This window comes from Myotis daubentonii, chromosome 6 (assembly GCF_963259705.1).
Source record: "Myotis daubentonii chromosome 6, mMyoDau2.1, whole genome shotgun sequence".
Classification (NCBI taxonomy): Eukaryota; Metazoa; Chordata; class Mammalia; order Chiroptera; family Vespertilionidae; genus Myotis; species Myotis daubentonii.
Window position 1 is genome coordinate 42,479,974 of NC_081845.1, and position 18,085 is coordinate 42,498,058.

An 18,085-nucleotide genomic window follows, 5' to 3' on the forward strand; every position below is an offset into this window, starting at 1 on the left:
ATTTGTTTACTGAAAATGTTTTCTCTCATTCTGTGGATTTTCTTCTCATTCTCTTGAAATTGTCATTCACAGAGTAGAAAAAGGTTTTAATGAAGTCCAGCTTATCAATTATTTCTTTTATGTTTTCTCCTATTATATCCTCTAGGAGTTTTATAGTTTTGTGTTTTACATATAGATCTGTGGTGCATTTTGAGTTAATGTTTGTGAAGGTTGTAAAGTCTGTCTAGGTGCACATTTTTTCCAGTACCACTTCTTTAGAAAAAAATCTATTTTTCTCCATTATATTGCTTTCACTCCTTTGTCAAAGATCAGTTGTCTATATTTATTTGGGTTAAATTCTGGACTCTCTTTTTTTCCCATTAATCTGTCTTTCTTCTTTCATCAAATCCATGTTGCTTTGATTACATAGTTTTATAGTATGTTTTGGAGTCAGCTTGTAATCAGTCCTCCAACATTGTTCTTCTCTTTCAATATTATGTTGGCTATTCTGGGTCTTTTGCTGCTACATATAATTTTTCAAATCCGTTTATTGATATCCAGAAAAGTAAATTTCTGGGATTTCAACTAGGATTTCATTGATTTATAGATTAAGTTGGGAAGAATTTACATTCTGACAACATTGTCTTTCTATCTATTAACATGCAATATCTCTTTATTTAGTTATTTTTTTCATTTCTTTTATTAGAATTTCGTAGGGTTTTTTGTAGGTATTGTACATATTTTATTAGATTTATACCTTATTATTTCATTTTTGAGTGCCAATGTATATGGTATTGTATTTTTAGTTTTATATTTCATTTGATCATTGCTGGTATAGGAAAGTGATTGATTTTTGTATATTAATATTTTATCTTGAGTTCTTACTACAATCACTCATTAGATCCAGATGTGCTTTTGTCGATTCTTTGGATTTTCTGTACATTATGTCATCTATGTAAAAACAGTTTTATTTCTTTGTTTTCAATCTGTATACTAATTATTTGCTTGTCTTACCACATTCGTTAGAACTTTCAGTATGAAGTTGAAAATGAGTGGTAAAAAGCAGTATCCTTGCCTTATACCTTATTTTAAAGAAAAAGCTTCACATTTATCAGTACCATGTATTATGTTAGCTGTGGTTATTTGTAGATATTCTTTATCAAGATACAAGATTGTGTTTTTCAAGGAATCAGTCTGCTTCATCTAACAACAAATTTGTGGGCAAAGAGTTGTTCGTGTGATTCCTTTATTATCATTTAAATGTCAGTGGGATCTGCAGTGATGTCCCTTCTTTCATTTTTGATATAGTAACTTGTGTCATTTCTCCTTTTTCTTGGTCAGACTGGCTAGAGAGGCTCATCAATTCTAAGATTTTTTTCCCCCCAATAGCTCTGTTTAGGATTTTTTTTTTAAAATTTAAAATGATATGCCTAGGTGTTTGTTTGTTTGGTGTGGACATTAATCCTGCTTGGTATTCTCTGAGCTCTCAGTATTTGGTGTCTGACATTAATTTGCAAAAATTCTCAGTCATTATTGTTTCTAGTATTTCTTCTGTTTCTTGCTCTCTCTCTCCTCCTTCAGGTATTCCCCTTATATTTGTGTTACACCTTTTGTAGTTGTACCACATTCCGTGGATATTCTGTTCCATTTTTATCAGTCTTTGTTCCCTTTGCTTTTTCATATTTTAGGACTCTATTAATATATCTTTTTACTCAGAGGTTCTTTCCTTAACCTTTTGTGGTATATTAATAAGCCCATGAAAAGCATTCTGTTACAATTTTTATATCTAGCATTTCTTTTTGATTCTTTATTAGAATTTTTATCTCTCTGCTTACAGTGCCCATCTGTTCTTGCAGGCTGTCTACTTTATCCATTAGAGTCCTTAGCATGTTAATCATGGTTATTTTAAATTCCATGATAATTCCAATATCCTTGTTTCATCTGTTTCTGGTGCTTTCTCTGTCTAATCAAGTTGAGTTTTTCCCCCTTGGTATGCCTTGTAAGTTTTACTTGGTAACTGGATATCATGTACCAGGTAAAAGGAACTCTTGCAAATAGGCCTTTAATACAGTGGTGCTGTGGTGTGGGGAGAGGAGGATGTAGTGTACCATAGTCCTGTGAGTAGATCCAGTCTTTTAGTGATCCTGTGCCTTTGGGCTGTGAATTTCATATGTTTTGCTGTTTTGTTTTGTTTCTCTCCCTGCTTTGGTGAGACAGTATGGCTATAGTTGTCTGGAATTGGGTATTCTTTTACTCCTAGGTCAGTTAAATTGATATACTTCAGTATTTTAACCAGTTCTCTCTAATGAAAGTTCTTGTTAAGCAGAACAGAGTCATCTGGCATATCACAAAATGGTTCTTTCTCCCCTCCCCCTGTCAGAAGCATGAAGTGATTTTTCTCTGATGTTTCTTTAAGAACTTGGTCTTACTTCTGGGAATAAAGGTCACTTTGTAGTTTTTAACTCTCAGACTTCTCCACACAGGGTCTTGAGTAATTCCTCAATTACAGTTCCGGTTTTGCTACCCTGGCACTAGTTCCCAGGGCGGTTTCTGCTCTCTAGTGAGCCTTTGCTCCAGGAAGCCATGATTTCCTATATTTACCTGACTTTCCAGTCTCAGGGGCAGTGGTTTGCTCTGCGTCCTCTTGTTTTTGGACTCGAGCAGAGTTGTTGATTCTTCCTTCTTTTCAGCTGTTTACTGGTTGGTAGGATAGAGTTTCTTTTTCCATGTCATGTGCAGCATCATAAGCCGGATGTTGCCATGCTGTCTATACATGAAGCATACAAAGCATCTTTCTACTTGAAGGACTTAATGCTTCTTCTTTCTTTTTCTGGAATGTGCTTCTTCCAAAAATTTAAATAACTTGCTATAATTTGTTTTCCAGATCTTTGTACAACTATCTCCAAGGTTAGGTCTTCCTTGACCATCCATATTTAAAATCAATTCCCTCTTACTCACACTGTTAAAGCAAGAATCCTTTCTTGCTTTATTTTTCTCCAGATCACATGTGCCACCTAACCTGTTTTTTAGTTACTGAAATACTCACTTAGTTCTAATTAGGTCAGTGGTATCTGACTTTGTATTGATAATCAAATTCACAATGCAGCAGGCTTCACCAGCACCAGGATTATTTAGCTTTAAGAAAGGATAAAAAAATAAAAATAAAAGGATCAAAGGTAGAGAACAATATGGCATGTACAAAAAGAACCTAGCAAATATTTCATTCTTAGGCACAACTTCCTATATCCACATTCAGAACATGTTTAGTCATAGGAGAAGGGGTTGAGTAGGGATGGGTCAGGAAGGCCATAAGCTTCTGAATCCTTTTAAACCTAGCTGGTGGCACATGCCCTCAGGGGTAGGTGACTGGTTCCCATTCTCCATTGATGCTGTATCTCAGTACTGGCAACACATTTCTCAATAAGCATTCTCAACAATAAAGCACAGGTGTTTCTTATATATAGTCTTTGGATGAATTTTCAGTTATCTTGGATTTGATACTGTTCTTACCTCTGCATTGTTTAAATTAATATTGCAAAGAAACTTCATTAAATGTCAAATCCTCAAGCATCCCTGAGGCCATAAATATATAGAAAGATCATAGAAACATTAGTTAAACCCTTCCTTCCACTTTATATAGGTATATTGTTTTTTGGTTTATATTTTGTTGTCTCTGACATTTCGAAAGTAGTAGTATATGACAGACACTAATGGCATTAGCAGTATATGACATTCATACAAGCTTTGCTAACCTAGAGAACTTTGAAGTTAATACATGCTGTATTCAAATCTTAAGCTGAATCTTGAGTTTAATGTTATAGTGGATAGAAGTTAAATATAGAGTCTAATTTCTGTTTTCTTTTTCATTTAGTTTTTCCAGTATGACATATATATATAATTTTTTGCTGGATGTCATTAGACACATAGTAATATTTGTAAGTCTAAAAAGCATAGATTAATCTTTTTGGAAATCAGATTTTCTTAACTTTTTCCTATGATCTTGATTTTCTATTGCAATTAAAAAACATATTTTAATATCTTTTATTTTAAACATCCTCAGATTATTTGATAATATATAAATATAAACATAAACAAGATTTTTTAGATTTTGTTTTTAAAATCAGATTTATTGTTAAACAGGCTTCTATTTGCTTAGAAAATTTCAAGACAGGACCACAAATATAAGCTTTTGCTGGTCTGTGTATGTGTTTTAATAACACATGTAGGTATAAATATTTAAAACAATACTGAATAATATATGAATAGCTGAAAAGAATCAGTCCATTTGACAAAATATTAATAGTTAAGATGTTCTTAGATATTATTGGCAAGTATTAAGGGAAAGCTATTTAGATTATTTTTAAATAAAAGGTGAAATATTTGATAGTTAATATTTTTTCAAAACTAAATTCTGTCTTATAGTTTTGGTAAAGTAAATATTTTATTTGCAATTATCATTGCCATACTGATAATAATATTAATATCTTTCCATTCAAAAGGCAATTATAATGTAACTAGTAGCCTGGTGCACGAAATTCGTGCACAGGGTGTGTGTGGGGGGGAAGGGGCCCCTCAGTCTGGCCTTCACCCTCTCCAATCTGAGACCCCTCAGGGAATGTCCAACTACATGTTTGTGCCCACACATTTAACAGATAACAGCTCCATTGTTGTTTCTTTCTTATGCTTAAAACCATTGGAATTAGTAGGTATTCAAAGTGTGTATACATTTGGGGAGGGGCACCCTGTATATCTCTAGTCAGCGGTGAAAGAAACCAACAGCAGATTTGTAACCCCCAGACAGGGAACCTCGCTCATTCCCCACATGTCTCCCCACTTCACTTTCCACCTTTGTGGGCAGCAGGAGAATCAACGTTTTCTCTCATTAATTCGGAAAAGCACGTCCTGTCACCCGCTGCCCGGCAGGAGTGCGCTAGGCCCCAAGCAAGCGAAGCTCAGCCAGGGCAGCCTTCGCTCATGGGTGCTGGCACCCAAAGTGCACATTCCTCCTCTACAGTCGCCCCGACTATCCCACTGTTTCACTGAGAGGACGGAATTCCTCTCCGCCTCTGGGTTCTTGATCTTGAACGCTGACCGAAGGCACCTCAGCGAGGGCTGCCCCCGCCCACCAGGTGTGTCTGTCTCCACCTGCTCCTGCCTCAGCACCTGCATTAACCCCCCAGAGGTGATCTCGTAGCTGCACTGGCCTCCGTGGGAACAGGGCATCACCAATCCACCCTCTCACTGTCATCTCACAGGCGCCCATCCTCAGCACCCGGAACACCCAGACACTCTCCAAAGGACGTGAGCGCATCAGAGGGGATGTGTGCACATCCTGTGGGGGTGTTAGTCATGCTGGGTTGCTGAAAGTGCGGTGGAGAGGTGGGGGGAACTTATGCACGCCTTGGTTTGCAACTGTTGCAGGCGTGGGAGGGTGACAGTGTGCTGGGGGATGTTCGCATGCCAGGGGTGGATGTGCACACCAGAGGCCTCTGGCTTTGCAGATACGCAAACCCCCATGGTGTGGCCAGGCGGACGTCAGTCTGGCCTGCCACAGTAGCTGTCCCTGCGATCCTGCACCTTCTGGGCCAGGAGGCGGATCTTGTGCAGCCACTCCTGGGTGCTGATGGCCTGCAGGTGCTACTTCAGCTCATCCTGCAGGCTCCCCTTGGCGCACTCAGAGCTGTCATCACCGCCATGTGAGGAGTACAGGCCGCCCTCCGCCGGCCTGCCTCCCCTGTCCAGAGGCTCTCTGCACTGCTCACCTGCCCAGAGTGACTGGGGCTGGGCAGAAGCCAGGTGTCCTGCCCTGCCCAACCCCGGCCGATCTGCCCCCGTGCAAGCTGCCGCCCTGCCGGGAAGGGTCACGGATCTGGTCCTGGGACCACAGACAGCCTCAAGCGCTGCCCCCCGCCCGCCAGGACATGGATCTGGGTCACAAGACCATGGACAGCCTCAAGCGCTGCTGCCCTGCCCGCCAGGTCACGGATCCGGGTCCCAGACCACGGACAGCCTCAAGCACTGCCCCCCACCCGGCAGGGTCACAGATCCAGGTCCTAGGACAGTGGACAGCCTCCCGAGCTGCCCCCCACCCGGCAGGGTCACAGATCTGGGTCCCAGACTGCGGACAGCTTCAAGCACTGCCCCCTGCCCGGCAAGGTCACAGATCCAGGTCCTGGGACAGCGGACAACCTCCCGCGCTGCCCCCCACCCGGCAGGGTCACAGATCTGGGTCCCGGACTGCGGACAGCCTTGCCCGCTGCCGCCTGCCTTCAGTATGCAAATTAGCCACCATCTTGTTGCTTCAGGGTGGGGGTCCCCACTGGGGTGCCTGGCCAGTCTGGGTGAGGGGCTGAGGGCCGTTTTCAGGCTGGCGGGCGGCTGAAGCTCCCAACCTCTCCTTTTTTTCTTTTTTCTTTTTAATTCTGGGATTTATTTACCTTCTATGGCTGCCACTGGAGCTCAGAGGCAGCTTTAGCTCTGAGGCTCGGCTCCAGCTCTTAGACCTCGGCTGCTGAAAGCAGGTACTGGGTTTGTTTGGGTTCTATAATTGAAACACTGATGCCGTCCTGCTGGCTGAAGCCCGGCTGGCTGAAAGCAGGTATATGGAGCTTGTTTAGCTTCTATAATTGCAACATAGTTGCTTAGACTGCAGCTCAGAGGCCGGCTGCGGCAGGTGGGGAACCTTGGCTTCCTTCATCACTGGAGCAAGCAAGCCTCCTGTTCACTTCAGCTGCCTGGCTGCTGGCCGCCATTTTGGTTGGCAGTTTATTTGCATATCCTGCTGATTAGCCAATGGGAAGGGTGTCGAGGTTATGGTCAATTTGCATGTTTCTCTTTTATTAGGATGATAGCTGGATAGGTTGAGATACGAAATATAATAAATACTAAATTGCTTAAAAATAACAAGAGGTAGTTGTGCCAACTCTAAAGCTCAAGACTATTATAAAGTCAGTTTCTATTTATTTCAAAAGATTTGGATGATTTACTTTGAGGTGATTTTGGTTTCTTTGAGCATGTTTTTCGTGGGTAATGGGAGATCACAGAGTAAACTCTAGGAAACAGTGTAGAATAAACTTACTGTAGGTTCACAGGCTAATAATTGATAGATAATCTAGTTATGACTGCAATTGGAAGTCTTTATTATCAAAGTCATTATATACTGGAAATATAAAGCCGAAACAATATTGTTTGGCACTTTTCTGAGAATCCTTAGAGGAATGAGGATATTTCAAGTAAATATGATTAAGAAAATTCTAATACAAAAGACACCAGGCAAGCTGTCTTGCCATTTATGATGTTGAGACTTTATTTTCAATCTACTATGCACTAAATAAACTAAAAAATTACAATTCTGTAGAAAATGTCCTCAATTAGTTTCTTTATATTACCTAGGTAAATTTTTAAAGATTGGAGGACATTAGCTAAAATCCAAAGTTATCATGTTTATACTGCAGGCAAAAAGTAAAAGTCTAATAGATGAGAGATGTTTTTATCATATTAATTAAATATAAAAGCAAAGGGTTAGTTGTAGAGCTTGATCAGAGTCAATAAAAAAACCAGAATCTCTAATTTCACATAATTAACATTTGTCAAACATCAAAAAGGATTGGAAGAAAAAAAGCTCAGATTTAAGTTAAACAATTTGGTCTAAACATTATGAAAATAAGCTCCCACCTGCTTCTCATTTTCTTGTTGATTACAAAGGTCATTGGCTATTTGAACAGAGAGGAAAAAAGGAGCTTTTAGAAGAGCATGCAAATGAAATCTCAAGCAAGGAGTCCTGTATGTTAATGAGTGAGGGGCGTTGATCAGTATGCAGTTGCAGACTCTGACTATGATAAACACGCTTGAATATCTTTCAATTCACAAGGGCACTCATTTATGTGTGCAAGTCAGCAGCCTAAATCCATTATTTGAAATTGTACTAAGACCTTCAATTACCTTTGTGAAAATAGGTGGTATTTTTGTATTTTATAGGATTTGGTCTAATGGTCTTAAAGTAGAGTTTAAAATTCTACAAAATTACAGATCTCATTAAATATGATACTAAATTACATTATCTATGATCTCTTATAAATATGCCATTTTTCTTTTTATGTATTTTTTCAGCCTCCTTCAAGAACAGAAAATGATAATAGGCATCATTCATTGAGGGCTAACAATGAACTAGGTATTCTCTGTATTATCTTTATTAATCATCACAGAACTGCTTATTATTCTAATTTCATAGAAGAAAAACTGAGGCTCAATTCTCTGTCTGAGGTGATAGACTTAGAATTATTTCCTTTCAGGTATAGTACTCTCTCAATATTTCTATTACAGGGATTCTTAACAAGGGGTGATTATCAATATTACCCAAGACATTTTTGAACTTAGACAGACTTGGGCCTGATGTCTAAAACTTCTATTCAATAGGTTTTGGTGATGTCCAGTCTCTTTGTTTTATTTATTTAAAAATTTGAAGAGATCAACAGTGATGCTGAGGCACACCCCAAAGTGAGAATCACTTATATTTGTGATTATAGAATATAGTTATTAAAATACTGCTTTTAGCCATCACAAATGATTAGATAGAAACTGGTGGTCCTAGGGTCTGTGTCCTAAAGAAATGGCTTCTATTCTATTATTACTGTATAATATCTATTGATCTATTATGATGTGCTTGCTACTATTCTAAGCAGTTTATGTGCAATAATTATTTAATCCTCACAGTGGCAATACTGGATAGATACTTTTATAAATGCATTTTATAGATAAGAAACGGAAGCATAGTGTTGAGGAATTTGCTTAAGATAAAATTTGAATGAATGCTATGTGATAACAGAGCCTATATTCGTAAAATCTTCCCTGAATACTCAGTAGCATCTCTATGCTACTTGTAGACTCTCTTTTATAGATTTGGCAACATTTCACATATCCAAATTAATATGCATATCACCAATGATAGACATATAGAATAATGGTGATAATAACATACATATTTTACTGTTAAGGTATAGAACATAATGATAATTATAAGCTTTCTATGTGGCTTCATAAAGTATTTGAAAGAAATTTAAATTTACTTGTGTATATTTGTATTACATTTTAGGTTTTCTTCCAGTTTTGCAGATTTTTTTACTTTAATTTATTTTATGATAAATACGTGTGGATATAGATATGTAATTTCCCTTACTTTCCTTACACAAAAGTTTGTGTGTTTTTTAATTTAGCTTTTCTTTGACTAATAATGTGTTCTAGAATTCACTTTACATCTGTTCAAAATACCTTTCTCAGTGTTTTTACAGTTTTATAGTACTCCATTTCGTTATTCAACCAATCTCCTATGAATGTATATTCAGATTATTTCTAATATTGCAGTTACAACTAATGCCAAGATTAAACTCTTGCATATGTACTTTTAATTATTTGAGGTGTATTTTAAGAGTAAGTTCATAAAAGTGGGGTTGCTGGTTCAAGTGTTAAATGAATATACAATTTTATAATATATTGCCAATTTCTCTATAAGTGTACACCATTTTATATTTCCATCTGCATTATAGAAGCATTCCTATATTTTTTACAATTTCATCAACTGAAGTGTTAACAACTTTTGAAATTTGCCAATCCTGGTATATGCTATACAATATTTCAATATTTCAGTGTAATTTTAATGTCCACTTATTTTATTTTTCAAGAGTTTTGACATATTTGCATATGTTTAAGACCATTTTAATATAATAATTTTGAGCATTATCTAATCATATTTTTGTCCATTTTTACTTTAAATTTTAGTCTTCCTTTTTTAAACAATCATTCATTATGAATATTTGCTCTGCATCTGTAATATCTACCACTTTTTCTTGCAACAACCTGGGGAAAATGAACTGCCCAAATTAATCTTGACAGGCCGTGTTGCATCTTAAAAAATGTTTTGTTTTTTTTACGTAGATGTTCAGATGACCTCACTATGAATCTGCAAGAGCAGCCTCTGCTCTGGGGTGAGCAAGGCCCCTTGGGAGGAAATTTAAGCTCAAAGCCTCTCTCAAGGCGAGGATTACATCGAAACCTCAGTCAGGCTTTCCCTGTCCCCAAGCAGGAGGCTGACATTCTAAGACACTGGCTAACGGAAGCCACTTTGGCTGCACAGGCTGGGAGGGTGGACACTGCCTGTGACAAGGCCATCAGGGAGGTGGAAACACAGGCCATCTGCTGAGGACACGCAGCCCTCCTCACAGTGCCTGCCATGTTGTGGGTGTTAATTGGTGCTACAGGGCAGAAAGAGGTGTCAGAAGTGGACAGTGCTGAATTTCACCTGCTTGAAAGTCTAATTTGATAAGATTACATTTTATTCAAGATAAACATAGCTAAATAGAGATGCTTTTGGATTGCCTTAGAAGCCAAATTCAGAACTGTGTGTTTATTTTTAGAGGCAGCTATTGAACAGAAATGTGTGTGTATAATTTTTTATATTTGGCTACATAAAGGCTAAGCTTAAGCTGCTTGTGGTGAAAAGATCCAAAAGCATATATTTTAAAAATTGACAGTTTATATATTTATTTTCCTCTTATGCAAAATAAACCTTAAATCTGTAGCCCACTGTATATTTTAAAAGAAAGTGTTAGCAGCTGCTACTTATCCATTATAGACTTACAAAATGTTAATATATAAAGCTTCACCAACTTCTATTGGCAAGTCACTTCTACATGATTGAAATTATTAGCCAATTTTCAAAGTGGCAGAATACCTATCTATGCTGTCTATTATTTGGTTATTATATAGCTCTTCTAAAAGCATGATGATACATAGACTACATTTTGAAGTAGATTTTTTGAAATAAGCATGACATTTTATAAACCATTAAAATATCTTAAGGAAAGAGTTAATGTGCCAACTGATTACTTGGAACACAGAGCACAGCTAGTTAAGTTTATTCTAAGAATATTTAGCTTATCTAATAATAACACTTGGGAAACTTGTTCCATAATATTTTCTAAAGACTTACAAATATCATGACCCAGAGATTCGTGTTAAATCATTTTGTTCTAATGAATGAGAGAACATTTTCAGAAATTTCAAGCTTGTCAAAAACTTTAGTCACTAAGTTAGAAATCTATTACTATGAAGTCTAAGTTTAAGAAAGAACACATTTGTCAGAATAGCTTGTACACATTAAATGCTTATCTAAAAAAAAGCTGTTGTCTTGTTCCAAGAGCACAAATAAGAAATATAATTACTGTTTTATTTTTAATGTTTTGAATTTATTATGATAAATTTAATCAAATTTATTATATTTGCATTTTGAGCCACAACTTAAATTGTGAAATAAAAGGCTTTGTCTTTAATTTTTTTTTCTGACATTAAAAGCAAGTATGGCAGTATTGAGGGATCTAAGGGGTGACTTATTTGGCTCCGACTCTGATGGGACCTAGTTGTCTTTCCTGAAAGTAAGGGGGTTGGTTTTAAGGGGTGAACCTGATCTGACTGGTAACTTGTTTACTAAACAATCATTTCAATAAAAGAGGCATGATTATCATCTCTATCCTCATTGGTAATCATTTGTCTTTACTGTGAGTTCTCATGAGTAATTCTGTACTATAACATAAATATGAGTTCTACAATGTGCTGTCTCATGGATTTATGCTGGTATATGCTATGTGCTAGAATCTTTTATATGCCTCCAACATTATCAAGTTTCAATTAACATAGTAAATAGCATAATGAAAAGGTGTAATGAAATAGGTCGTAACAGCTTTTCACAGACATGCCAAATAGATGGATAATGATTTCATTTTTCTATTCTCATCTTAGTTTTAAATCACATGTCTATCTCAATAAATATTGAGGAACAGGTCTCTCAGACCTGCAATCCAAACCTAATTTCTGTGTGAGATTTGAAAGGCTGGGTATTTTTATGTGTGTAATTTTTAAAAAGTTCTGCACTGGTCTGATTTTAGGTTGTATAAGCTCATAGGCTGCTGACTTTATTTAAAAGGGGGTGGGGTAAAATACTAGTACAATGGAAAAAGTATTGAGAATTCACTTGCAGGATGATATGTGCTAGTATGGACCATATTAACACATTACCAGGAGGTGGCAATTCACTATTTTATCCTACACTGTTAGTGGTTTTTAGATTTTTAATTTTGTTGATACCTTATTCACAAATTATTCCCCATAAATATTATTCCATGTGATTCTCACAATCCCTGAAAAAGATGGACCCATGTCTTTATTCATCAGTTTCCACAAGAGCAAATTCAAGCAGAGTGAAGAAACCAAGAGACATTGCTGACCTAGGTCAGAGTTGAACAGTCTCCCACCCCTGGTTCAAGGCTCTCTGCATTACATTGCTGCTTTCTTGATTCTCAGGGCAAAAGTGTTTTCTGATACAATATTTTGAATACATCGTGTGATGATGTTTGAGCTAGCAAAAGAATACATAAGGGAAATACGCTAGATGTACATTTCTAAAAATAAAATGTGCATTATTTACTCTCCATCGTGTAAGGTTATTTGGTGGTTCTCACTTCTAAAATAATTCAAACCAGGAAGATGAGATACTGGAAACTCTTTAAATTCCTTTGAAGTATTTAGTAGGCACTAAAGAAGAGGTTTCTTATTGTTTGTTTGTTTTTTATTAAAAATTTGTTTGGTCTTAGAATCTACACAGTCTTGAAAACTTGTGAATACCTGTATTCTATCCAGGTCACTGGAGAGTTAGAGGCATCTCATTCTAGTAAATGTGTGTGCTCTAACAGTAGTTATTCCAAGAAATGTTATGTAAAACACTGGCCAGAAAGAAATTAAATAATAAATAGAACCAAGTGTTATTTTAATTTATTCAACTTCACTATTAAATTTCACTTTGAAAAACTACTTGTCCCTTTACATTTTCACCCAGCCCCTAACATTGCTCTTCTCTGGCAGCTATCAGTCTATTCAGAGTTATGGGATATAGTCAATAATTTACACTAATAAAAGAGAAACATGCAAATTGGTGTCACTCCCCTACGCCCACCAGCCAATCAGATGAGTATGCAAATTAACCCAACAAAGATGGCAGTTAATTTGCATATGCAGGCACAGAGTGAAGACTGAAGACAATGTAGAAGGAAGCCAAGTGCTTCAGAAGAGAGCAAAGTTGCAAAGAAGCAAGTGGGGCGGTGGAGACGGGAGGTAAGCAAGTGGGGCAGTAGGGTGGGAGGGAAGCCGCCTCGGCGGGTTTTGCTCCCTTCTCTGCTTCGCTCCGGCCGCAGGAAGCCCTATTCTTGCAGGAATCTTCCTGCAACAGGCTTCTAGTATTGTAATAACTATGTATGGTGTCAGCTGGGCATTTGAAATATCCAGGGGATCACATTAGGAAACATATGATTATCTAGCTACTATGCTGTACACCTAAACTAATATAAAATAATATTCATGTAAACTGTAATTGGAAAATAAAATTGAAAAAGAAGAAGTTATGTGTCTTAAAAAGAAAAAATATTTTGTGCTTTAATCATTTTTTTTATTCAAACAAATTAAGAAAAACTATTCTAGAAATCCATTGTATTTCCACCAATGATAGAACTAACATAAACATTTGGATGCTTGAGTATTTGCCCTTTTTAAAAAATATATTTTTTCATATATTTCAAAAAGGAGAGGAGAGGGAGAGAGAGATAGAAACATCAATGATGAGTTAGAATCACTGATCGGCTGCCTTCTGCATGCCCCATACTGGGTATCAAGTCCACAACCTGGGCATATGCCCTGACCAGGAATCAAACCTGATTCATAGGTCTATGCTCAACCACTGAGCCACTTACTTACCAAACAGTGAGGATAGGGGGTAAAGACCCATTCACTAATTTTTTATAACTGTTCCTATTAAAGAACACTGCACTGCTGAGGAGAGTTTTCATTCCACATCTAGAAAATTCACTCGTGTTTTTTTTCTTTTTTAATTTTTTTATTGATTAAGTGATTACATATGTGTCCTTATCCCCACATTACCTCCCCCTCTGCCCCCGCTCATGCTCTCACCCCCCTGTTGTCTGTGTCCATTGGTTAGGCCTATATGTTTGCATGTAAGTCCTTTGGTTGATCTCTTCCCTTACCCCCACCCTCCCCTACTTTCCCTCTGAGGTTTGATGGTCTGATCGATGCTTCTCTGTCTCTGTTTTTGTTAATCAGTTTATGTTGTTTATCATATTCCACAAATTAGTGAGATCATGTGATATTTATCTTTCTCTGACTGGCTTATTTCACTTAGCATAATGCTCTCCAGTTCCATCCATGCTGTTGTGAATGGTAAGAGTTCCTTCTTTTTTACTGCAGCATAGTATTCCATTGTGTAGATGTACCACAGTTTTTTAATCCACTCATCTACTGATGGGCACTTAGGCTGTTTCCAAATCTTAGCTATGGTGAATTGTGCTGCTATGAACATAGGGGTGCGTATATCCTTTCTGATTGGTGTTTCTAGTTTCTTGGGATATATTCCTAGAAGTGGGATCACTGGGTCAGATGGGAGTTCCATATTGCTGGGATTCTAAATAAAATGTTGAAGAAAATAGTGGATCATGTAATTTGCTATGTAATAAAATTTCATAGCAATTGAAGTTCCAAGTTTTATACTGGATTGTCATCCTTAAAAAAAACATTTCTATAAGAGTCACTTTGCTGTCTGTATATTCACGGAGAGACTGAATGTAGGAAAAATGTTTATGACTTTAAAATAAACAATGAAAGCAATACTCAGCAAGACATCAAAAATTTTTTGGCTGGGTGAGGAGTTAGAATAATTTTTTCTTCTTTCATCTTAAAAAAATAAGCAATTAAAATTCATAGTTTGTATTTTGGTAAAAATGAAAATATGGGAGCTTTGGGTTTACATGGCTTTATAAGGCATCTTGAAGCAGTGACTATATTTCACTTGTTAAATTCTCTGTAGTGGTTAACATCTGGATTCTGTCAACATGATGATGCTAACCTAGTCTGAGGCCCCATCTTGTCTTACCTGGATTACTGAAGTGGCTTCTGAAATGGTCTCCCTGATGCCTGTCCCTTTAATGTATGTTCTTATCTAAGTGGCCAAAGTGATTGATTTAAAATATCTACCAACCAGATCATGCCAGACCTCTGCACAAAACCCTGCACTGGCTCCCCATTTTACAATGACCTACAAAGACCTTATATTTTCTAGTATCCAACTTTTCTCTCCCTTTGGCTCACTCGTGCCATATCACATAGACACTTGTTCAAGCTGTTTCACACACACTGGAATATTCCATTTATGCTTTTGCTTTAGGACCTTGGCACTAACTGCCTTTTGTATCTGAAGATCTTCCCTCAAATACCTACAGGGCAAATTCCTCACTTCCTGCAAATTCTAGCTCTGTCATTTTTCTCAATGGACCTATCCTAATTACACTTTCAAATAGTTACCTGTCATTCTGAATCACCATTATCATTTCATATTTTTCTATTTCTTATATCCCAGGGGATGTTCTGTCATATCATAAAATTAATATATATATATATATATATATATATATATATATATATATATATATACACACACACACACACACATATATATATATATATAGTTGATTGTCTCTTTGCCCTAATAGGCAGTAAGTTCCATGAAAGCACTGATTTATACACTTACATGTATGTGTTTTTAATGAATGGAAAATTGTTCAATTAGACTAGATTATTCCACATTATTTGAAAAATAGCATAGAATAATACTCCTCCTACCTTAATAATATGTATTTTAACTGTGAGTAAAGAAATGTTTATTTATTAACTGAAGTTTAGCAGAAATGTGCTAGACATACTTTATTAGACTTTATTTGACTCTGATAACTCTATTAATAATAACAGTTTACTGAATAGTATGAAAAGAGTAAGTTTTATTACTTATACTCCCACCCTTAAAGTTGACTATCTTAGCACTTGTTTTATCCATTAGATTTCATAGCCTAAATAATGTTTAAAAATAATTGGTATATTTTCCAAAATGGGTATCAATACATAGTGTAAATCCTCTGAAAATCAGAAAGCAATATTGGCGTTAAAGGTGGGGTCAGAGAAGGGGGAGAGAATCTATTCACCTGCTGCTGTTTCTGACTTTTACATTACTGTTAATATATTCTTCATGAGAAAAAAATACTCTAAATTTCTTGTAAAAAAATTCTGTTGTGACAGATAGTTCAATCAAACAAGCATTAAAATTAATACTGCAGTTTTTTATAGGTTGTTTTGATTTCTGACATAAGAATGTTATATAAGTTTAGATGTTACAGTTTCAAATAAGTGACGGTTTTTATTTACAAGTACATCTTTGGCAATCTTTGCCAAACATTATGATCTTGCAAGTGCAGTTATAGCTATCAGAATGTATTGGTATTGCCCAGCTGGTACGGCTCAGTGGTTGATGTTGACCTATGAACCAAGTGGTCAAAGTTCAATTCCTGGTCAGGGGGACATGTCCAGGTTGTGGGCTCGATCCCCAATATGGGGTCTGCAGGAGGCAGCCAATCAATGATTCTCTCTCATAGTTGAAGTTTCTATCTCTCTGTCCCTCTCCCTTCCTCTCTGAAATCAAGAAAAATATTTTTAAAATGTATTGGTATTGCTTCATGTGAACTAGAAATAAAGGTTTGTTTTTTGTTTTGGACACTCAGATGGGGAGATTTCTTTGGCTACTTAAAGAGATCCCAATTCCATAGCAACTCTATAACTCTCTGAAAAACTCAATCTTCATTCTATATGGATTTGAAAAAGTAATCTACCTACTTATTCACCCTTTTAAATAGGAACAGGCTGGACTTAATCTTTCCTTTTTTTTAAATAGGAAGTTCTATATCAGAGTAAAATCATCTTGTTTGATCTAGAATATTTTTTCTCTTGCATAATGAAATGACATTCTTAATATGCTTGAATTAATATGCCTATTTGAGCATAAATAATATCTAGAATACATATGTCTTCTAGATTATGAGTCCTATTCAGCTGAAGACACTTTCTAAATAATGTCATTTGCAATTTACCGAGTTTTCTATAGGATTCCAGTCCTTTGAAATTGTTTGAGACTGTCTTATGATACAGCATAGGGTTCTTTGTGTTGGTAAATGTCCCATGCATATTTGAAAACATTGTATTATGTTGTGGTTGGGAGTGTTCTATTTCAATTAAGCCAAGTTTCTTTATTTCCAGTTCTCCATCCTTACTCGTCACCCACCCCTCGGATAGTATATTAGAGAGCTATGTTAATATCTCAAATTATGACTGATGAAAACTCATTGCATTTGGAGCAATGGAATATTTTAAAATGAAATCTACCCTTGGGAGAGGGAGAGTAATGCACAAGAGGCCCAGAACTACAGGTAAGAAGGGAGAGGAACACTTATGAAGGTCACATCCATGACACCCATTGACATTGGAAATGCATACCTGGCTCCCCCCAATCCCCTCCCCAGGAGAGGTAGTAATGGGTAAAAGTAACAATGGGATACAGTTGTGACATCTGCAAGAAGCAGCCTCTGAGGTGCAGTGAAATGGAAAACCTACGGCTGGAAGAGTAGGGAACACTGAGCATAACTATGGCATTTCTAAACATAAGATATTGCCAGCACAAATTGAGTTATTAATTTATTATAATTATTTGTTCTAGAATTTCCATTTGTTCCCATGCTCTAGAAAGTTATCAATTCTTTAACTATTTCTTTGGGCACATTAGCACCCTTAAGGTTAAATTCATGGGTGATAACTCTTAGATCTGTTCCTCTTGATTTTTCTATCATGTTATTTTCTCATCTTAGAACTTGTTCTTTTTTAAAATTTAATTTTTTATTGATTTCAGAGAGAAAGGGAGAAGAAGAGAGAGATAGAAACATCAATGATGAAAGGGAATCATTGATGGTCTGCCTTCTGAATGCCCCCTACTGAGGATCGAGCCCACAACCTGGGCATGTGCCCTTGACTGGAATCAAACCTGGGACCCTTCAGTCCACAGGCCAACGACTCTCTCCACCGAGCCAAAACAGCTAGGGCAGAACTCATTCTTTTCTGAGGGGTTCCAAAGAATGCACTTTTTAGATTTGAGAAGGGACCTGAGGCTGAGGATGAAGCC